The sequence below is a fragment of the Stegodyphus dumicola genome, chromosome 4 (assembly GCF_044657685.1).
Source record: "Stegodyphus dumicola isolate Sdum_Otavi_A_Nest chromosome 4, ASM4465768v1".
NCBI lineage: Eukaryota > Metazoa > Arthropoda > Arachnida > Araneae > Eresidae > Stegodyphus > Stegodyphus dumicola.
The window spans coordinates 11,312,183-11,320,996 of record NC_140771.1 but is presented as its reverse complement, the minus strand read 5'-3'; positions in this window follow the sequence as shown (position 1 = coordinate 11,320,996).

Below are 8,814 nucleotides of genomic sequence, written 5' to 3'. Positions count from 1 at the left end.
CCATAGGTCAACTGGTAATGCCTTCCCATACTAACTCTTTGAGAGAAAAAAAAAAGGGGGGGTAATTGCAAGTTTTATAAGAATTTGCATTGACTGAAGCTTTTCAAAAGGTCTAAAGTTTGCCTATTATGGTACATCGTGCAATTCCACAGTACGCCCCTCATCCAGTATTTATTAAAAATAATGGTGTAGGGCATAAGTAGATTACAAAATAGTAGGAATACAATTTGAGTTTCACAAGATAAATTGAACATCTGATTTAGTGCAACAAAAATAGGAGATAAACATAATTAATAAACAAATAAACATAATGAGATAATTGTAATTAGTACTGGCAACACAATGTTAAATGAATTGTTATAATAATGCTAAAGAGGTAGGTGTCCATGGGTTATTTCAGATATATTGGTTTATTGCAGTTTATAAAGTTCAGTTCACGAGCGGATCTATTTTGTCCATAATTACAGCATGTAAAAGTTCACTAAGTTTAAACTGTATGTGGACTTACACTTGACAGAGATCTAGGCCGTAGGAAGAGAGCCGTTACATAATTTTCTGAAACTTTGGATATTGATGTTTATCTTTAATTAAAAATCTTTGGAATGCCAGGAGGTCAGTTCTTGGGAATTTTATGTGAATATCCTCAGTTAAGAGGCATGAGAAAACGTAGTGATCAGGAGTTCCCTGTTCCCCACATATGCAGATGTCAGAATTTGCCAAATTTCTTGCGTAGAAATATGTGGGGAAGGGTCCATGTCCTGTTATAAAGTAATTTAGGGAAGGATTCGAGTTCAGAGATGCTAAGCTTACATTGGGCATCAAGTTATATGTGCGTCTTCCCTGTGGAGCATTGTTCCACAAATCTTGCCAAGATTTTGAAGCAAGTTGTTTTAGTTGGTACTTGAAATTCGAGCGAGGCCACGGAATGATGATTTCAGTACCATCTTGATTAATAGCTGCTTCTTTGGCTAGTTCATCTTCCTGATCATTACCAAAATGGCCACTAAGTCCTTTGATCCATGAAATTTGAATTTTGTAGTTTGGGATTTTTCCAAGAAGAGAATTTATGTCGGATATCAATGGAGAGGAAGGTAAGGGATTTTTAATAGCTAGAATAGCTGCTTGGGAGTTAGATTTTATGCTAAATTCGTTGAGATTTTTGAGAATGGCTATTTCAATCGCTAGGGCATTATCTTTGTTGTTGCGAAGCTAAGTTTCTCTAGATTGGCAACAAATCCACTAGTCTCCTGTTTCAAATGTAAACATCAATGGCTGCCATTAAAAACAGGCTTAGCGGCAATTAAACAACTTTAAAATTGCTGATAATTCTAAAAATATTGCACACAGATTTACTAAAGGCATAAAATCCTTAACCGGAAGATAAAAACAACATAATTAAATCATTTTTAAAGCAAAAAATGCACAATTTACAAACATATAAGAGTAAAGAAACTGAGATCACTGAGCCGGGTAATAGAGTGGATATATATATAAATATATTTATATACGTTTGGTGCGGCCGATTGCAACCAAAATACGAGGTGCACATCTACATGTTATAGCAGTCCTATATACCAAATTTCAACGTTCTGAGGCTACTCGTTTTTGAGTTATGCGAGATACGTACGTATGTACGTACATACGTTCGTACAGACACCACGAAAAATTCTCTTCAGAATTAATTTTAAAGCACTTTTATAATTTTTTTGAGGGGAAAGAGTATTTTATTGTTGTCTTACGTACAAATATCACGCAAAAACATCGTTAAATTACATTCGGTAGCGGTCAAAATGGATATTTTCGTTGAAATATGCTGCCTGAAACTTTTCGCGATTACAATACTTCCTTTTTACTTCGTACAAGGAAGTAAAAACTGTAATGTTTTGCAGGTTTGCTTAGAAATACGTCTACTTTAAGATGATGGGGAAAATTTTATAGATTATAATTCAGAATGTTTTTGAAAAACGTATAAAAACTATTTAAAAACATAAATTTTTAAAATAAATAATAAAAAATGGAGGAATTTATTTGGAATGAACCTGTATTTCGAAATACAAAAGGAAGAATTAAATAAGGCTAATAAAAAAAAGAGATATTCATAAATAGATACCAAATTCAATTAACATTGAGGATCTAAAATTTTGACAGCTATTTTTTTAAAAACTACTGGTGCGATTTTTACAAAACTTGGTAGTTTGGTGTAATTTGAGACGTAGAATGGATATATGAAAAGAAAAAAGTTAGGTACGTTATTTCAGAGAAAGTCCGATTTTAGTATCATAATACCTGTATTAGAACAATGCTATATATAAATCCAATACGAATCCTAAGTCACGCTTTCGAGACATAAAAAACGCAAGCAGAATTTCCCCAATCGGCCCAGTAGAACGGGAGATATAGAACTGTCTCATTTTTAGTCCAAAGCGGCTTTGTCCCTGAAGGACTATTGTTTTCGTTTTGCGATTTTGCGTTGGTTCACTATAAATGTCCGTTTCACTTTTCAAACGGTTGCCACCTAGTGTTAGAGTCCTGCATTATATTTGAAGAAATTAAATAATGAAGAATCTGCGTAAATGTATGTATATTTCTCGCATTGTGATAAAACAACGGTACATAGAGCCATCGAATTTTGAATGACGTCATTCTCCTGCGAATATGGGCATGTAGAAGACCAAATTTGAAATTTGGAATCTGTTTCATGATCAATTTCATATTTTGTAAGACTTTAACGAATTTTTGATTAACAAACTCAAGGATTTCAAAGCGAGCAATGGCAACATTGTACAGAAAAAACATTTTTATGTCCAGCGCGCGAGTCTCTGTATCGGAAATTCTAAAGATATGCTCATTTTAAAATATTTTGCGATATTGCTGTTGAACTGAATTTTATGGTTTAAGTGCGAAGAACATAATATTTAATAAAGAAATGTAACACACAAAATGTTAAAAAATCGCCCCTTTGGACGTTATTTAAAATCTTAAACATTTCAGATTTTCTTTTTTTTTTTTTTTTTTTTCTTTCCCACATTGTTCCATTAGACACCATATTATGGGCTTAAACGGAAACTTCCGCTTGACAGCAGAGAACAAGAACAGCCATAATTCTGTTTCGAAAGACGCGAGAGAAAAAATAAAAGTTATTGGATGTTTGATATATAAGCTTTAAAATAAAGTAATAATTTCTTTTTTTTTTTAAATTTCATCAAAATTGACGATTAGAACGTAGTCCGGAATACCTTAATACAGGAAAAGGCCACAAGACGGGAGACGGGTTAAATGTTAGAGCTATTAACGATCGTAAATTTGACACAACTCATGTGAGGTGAGTGTGTTCCTTTCACTGCTGGACTTCAAATGTTTATCAATTAGAGTTGAGTGACACAGATTGAAAATTCTTGATGTATCGTCCTCCTTTCGAATGGCGCTTATGTGTCATGTAGGTTACCCATATATTTACCTAAGTTCCACTTTAGAATTAAAGACATAAGCACGATGAAGTGTTCTCGAACTCTCACCTTTCATTGCAACTGAAGGATCAGTTCCGGGAACGTTTTGTCCTTAATACAAAGTTTTATTGCCTGCCTTAAACTCGGAAGGATTATGTACATCAGTAAAACAAACATGGAACGGAATCGGATTCTCTCGCGATAACACACTCAAATTAGGTTAAAAAAACACTTTCTTGCCTCAAAAAATGTGCTTTTAATTGACGAGCAAAACACGTCAAATGAATACGGAATTTTAATGAATTTGCATAAACTGTTACTGAAAGCAAAGCTGTATAGGATGTATAATTGAGCAAAAATGCAACTTCAGACTGGTGTAAGATTTTACGTAAAATATATTACTTGATTTCTTAAGGCTTCCTGATATTGGTCCTTCTTTTAAGTAGGGGAAAAATTGCTGAAGGAATAAAACTTTTATTTTCCCTTATAAAGAAGAAAGACTTATATCAAACTATTCTCGGAAGAGAGAATTTTTATTTAAAATTTCTACCAATCTGAAGTAGCTTTTCTCACTAACTTTATGTTTTATGTTATTGTTTCTTTACCAATCAGACTGTATAAGATGTTTCAAAAAGATACTTGAGGCTTTGTATGTATCGAAGCATGTTTCTAATTGCAAAGTTTCTTAAAATAAAGTGAAGGATTTTTAAGAGAGCATTGTCGGCCGGAGAGTAGGGAAGTTATGTAAAAGAAAAAATCAAACTTTATATGGTAGAGAAATAATTTCAAAAGTAAAATAATCATTATGCTTAGCTAATTAAGAAATTGATTCATACATTTTTAAGAGCAAAAATTTCGGATGTATTAGCCAACGAATTTACAGACTTATGCCGTTTCCCTATGCTTATTACCAAATTAAATTTAGGATATATGAGAGTAAATTTAAGGTGCAACTATCACAAAAAAAATTACTAGATCTGTCAATTGATGACTCACTCAAGTATGAAACTTCATTTGTTATTTCGCTTATAGCTGAACCTTTTATTTTTGGCAAAATTATTAATCAAACTTATAAACTTCTAGTTCATTTACGTGTCCTATGAGACTATTCTTTTATGGAACTTTTATGAAACTTTAATGGATTTTTATGGAACTTTTATGGAACTCTCATGGAATTTTCATATATTTTTATGGAACTTTCATGAAAGTTTTATGGAATTTTCATGAAACTTTTATGGAACATTTATGGAACTTTTATGGAACTTTCATGGAACTTTTACGGAACTTTCATGAAACTTTTATGGAACTTTCATGAAACTTTTATGGAACATTTATGGAATTTTTATGGAACTTTCATGGAACTTTTATGAAACTTTCATTGAGCTCTTATGGAACATTTATGGAACTTTTATGGAACTTTCATGGAATTTTTATAGAACATTTATGGAACTTTCTTGGAACTTTTATGGAACGTTTATGGAACTTTTATGGAAATGTGTAGCGACTATTCACTGGTCTTCAAGTCTGAAATAGCCTTTTTATTACCTAAAGAAATATTCACAGAGGGCCCCCTCCTCGGGCTTTCAGGAAAGCCTCCAACTGGGTTTTAACTTAAGGTAAAAAATAAGAAACTAAACTAATTCTAATTAGCTAAACTTTAGCCGAAGCTATACAAAGGTAACTAACTGATTTGGCGCGTAATTAAACCCCACCGGCGAATACTAACAGGCAAGTAAGACTACGGGGATACGTAATAAGAGAGACTTAAAGCAACTACGTGGCCCTAAGGCAGAACACGCTCTATTGATAACTTCTGAGCTCTTCTCCAGAAGTGACTGAACTGCCCATTAAATACTGGTTCCGCTTCATTTACATGAAACGTGATACTGAAATCTCATTCTGGCAGGGAGTTGTAGGTGGTAAACAACAATTTAAAGAAAAGGGTTTCAAAATTAAAAATAACTATTAGAAAATTAAAATAATCCCTACAACGTTATGTCTATGATCTCCACATTAAGGCATGAAACACATATGCTTAAATGTACATTTTTAACTAAATAAAGCTGTAGAGATATTTTTTGGAAGCAGGAGAAATGAAAACTTTGCAACGCCTTCGCCGGGAATCGAACCACGGACCTCTGAAATACGCGCCTAGCGTGCAGACCACCACACCACGAAGGCATGCCAAGAAGGTGGGAGAAATACCTTATAACGCAATACAATTACATTTTACTAAATGGGTATATTATTTTAAGGAGACCCCTTAAAGGTTAGATAGTTTTTTACAGTACACGTTTAACTGTTTTACATTAAAGAATACATGTCTAAAATCGTGCATCTTATTTTAAGGAATATCATAACAAGAAGTATATGTTTAAGATCTACAACTGTCATTTGTATAATCTTAAGACCTGCAGCTACCTTTTCTGAACATCCTGTATGTTCCATTATAGCTATATATAATTCTACACTTCACAGACAAACACCATAAGACAATCATACACAACACATACACAAACGTTTCAGAAGACTTCGTTAACGCTCCTTTTACAGTCTGTGGGATGAGCAGAATAGTTACGGTGATCATAATAGAATGCCTAGGGAACAATTGATCTACAGGGGCACGGTCATTGGTAATACGGTAACAATAATGTGATATGATTGACTGCAAATGGAAACTAAATAGTGAGAAAAAAGTGTAACGTGCAAAATGTTTCGAAGTTGACATCTAAATTATTGCTTTATAGTTTCTATGTCACCTGCAAAAGTTCTGAATTATTCCTCATATAATTCACTTTGCATGATAGGTTTACTACAATAAAAAAATAAGCATTCGGATCTAAGACAGTATTTGTGAGTTACAATAACCAAGTGCGTGACTTTTTTTCATATAACAAGCCAAGGTTTTTGAAACGATAACAAAGGGAAAAGGTAATTTGAAGTAAGAAATAATAAATAAATTACCATCCTTTAGTCCGAAGATCGTGATTGGACGTTCTTGGTTTCCAGGTAAGGCTATTTTTTCGAAATCTGCTCTTTATTTGAAGAAATTTGATGGAAGTGTCTTTACAGTAGCTTAAAGATGTGGAACTTAAGGTATGTTGAGATCTTCCTTGTGTGTATGGTGTACGACTATGTGTCTTATGTTGCGTATTTTTATCTTGTACCAGAGTTAAGGGAAAAAGCAATGCCCATATTGACAAATAATTTTTTTCTATGCTATTCCGTTTTAAAAGTCATTAAGGGCATTCATGTTGTAAAGAAATTAGGTTATTTCGAAGCAGGAAAGGTTAAAAATACCAATGCCTTCGCCGGGACTCGAACCACAGACCTCTCGAATACGCGTCGAGGTTGCTGACCACTACACCACGAAGGCATGCTATGAAGGCGGGAGAAATATCTTATAATGTTATACCTAAGTTGCAATTTCTTCAGCAGGCTAATTTGCAAAAGGGAGCTTTGAATGAAGAGAATTATCTCTTTGCGCAAACGCCGACATTCATTCTATCAGTTATCAATGAGGTAATTCTGTTTCATGAGGAAATGCTCTGCAATGACCCGATTCGACTTCAGTTTCGATTCGAATCCATCCTGGACAGACAAAGCTGAAGTACTATTCCTTGCAACCGACTAAAGATAATCCTGTTTGAAATAAACACTGTACGCGAATCATTCACAGAAATGTCTTTTTGGTGAAAGAATTGTGTACTACCTTCGCATCTGCTTTTAAGACTATTTACATCGGAAAAAAAGTGCATTAGTATTAAAAAAAAGTAGTTATTTTTTAATATTTTGTTAAGCCCCCAACCGGTATAGTGGTTAGCGTCGCTGACTGGCGTGTCGGAGGGTCCGGGTTCGAATCCCGGAGAATGTTTGTAAATGTATAGTGTCGGTGCGGCATGGCGGCACTCTAAATATGCGGTGAGCTGAAAATCTTCTCGTGTGATTTGGTGAAAGGGGAGAGGGGAGAGACACACAGATCCGTCTCCTCGGCGTCCTCTCCATCAAAACTGGGGGCCAAATCGCACTGTCACGTGTTAGGTGCTCAAGGCTGTTGCAAGCGACAGGCGTAATGTAGCCCTCCTTGCCACCAGGTATTTCAGGAGCTTGGTCTGACTACATCGGAAAAGTGAGCTAAGCAAAAACAACAGACTTAATAAAGAATATTCTTTAGATGTAATACTCGCAGCCCGGTGAAGCAGGTCCGGGGTTCGATCCCCGGGTAGGGCTGGGTCGACTTTCATTCCTTGATTTCCCTTGATAATAGAGGGAGATAATATTTGGTGGCAACAATTTGAAAAATGATTCGCCGTTTATAGCGGCCGACGCAAAATTCCGTTTCGAGGCTAATAACCTATTCCAGCTAACATTCGTTTGGGCTAATAAATAAATAAAAATGAAGATTCACACAAGTAACTTGTCAAGCAAGTAAGTAGTTTTTATAAAACATTATGGGATTATATAACATAATTATTATATACTGTATGTTATATATACTATATGTTATATATGGTTATATACTATTATGTTATATATAATTACTGATGTTGTAAATTTGTCAGTAGATTTTATATGATTGCTGTTGCTATTGTTGTAAAAATATTTCCATACGAGAAAAACCGAAACTTGTTAAGGGAATGAATATTTTTTTTTTCTTTAGAATTTTAAATATTTTAAATTTCTTAATGAATATTGTTAGTTCAACCGGGCTTTGTTCCTGAGGGACTATTGTTTATGTTTTACGATTTTGCGTCGAATCATTCTCAATGTCCGTTTCACTTTTCAAACTGTTGCCACCAAATATTATCTGAAATATATTGGAAGAAATTAAATAATAAAGAATCGGCATGAATGTATGCATGTTTCTTACATCGTGATAAAACGACAGTACCTAGAGACATCCAATTTTGAATAACATAGTCCTACTGCAAATATGGGCATCTGGAAGCACAAATTTGAAATTTGGAATTTGTTTTATTGTCGACTTCATATTTTGTAAACCTTTAACGAATTTTTGATTAACAAACTCGAGGATTTCAAAGCAAGCTATGGCAACGTTGTACAAAAGAAAGATTTTTATCTCCAGCGCGCGAGACTGTGTATCAAAAATTCTAAAGATGTGCTCAATTTAAAATTATTATTTTGGGATATTGCTCTTGAACTGAATTTTATGGTTTAAGTGTAAAGAACATGATATTTAATAAATAAGAGTAACAAAAAAAATTTAAAGAAAAAAAAAAAAAGCGCCCATTTGGACGTAATTTAAAATCTGAATCTTTCTGATCTTTTTAAATATTTTTTTATTTTTTTATTTTTTATTTTATTTTATTTTTTACATTTACATAATATATTTCAAGTTTTAAGCGTC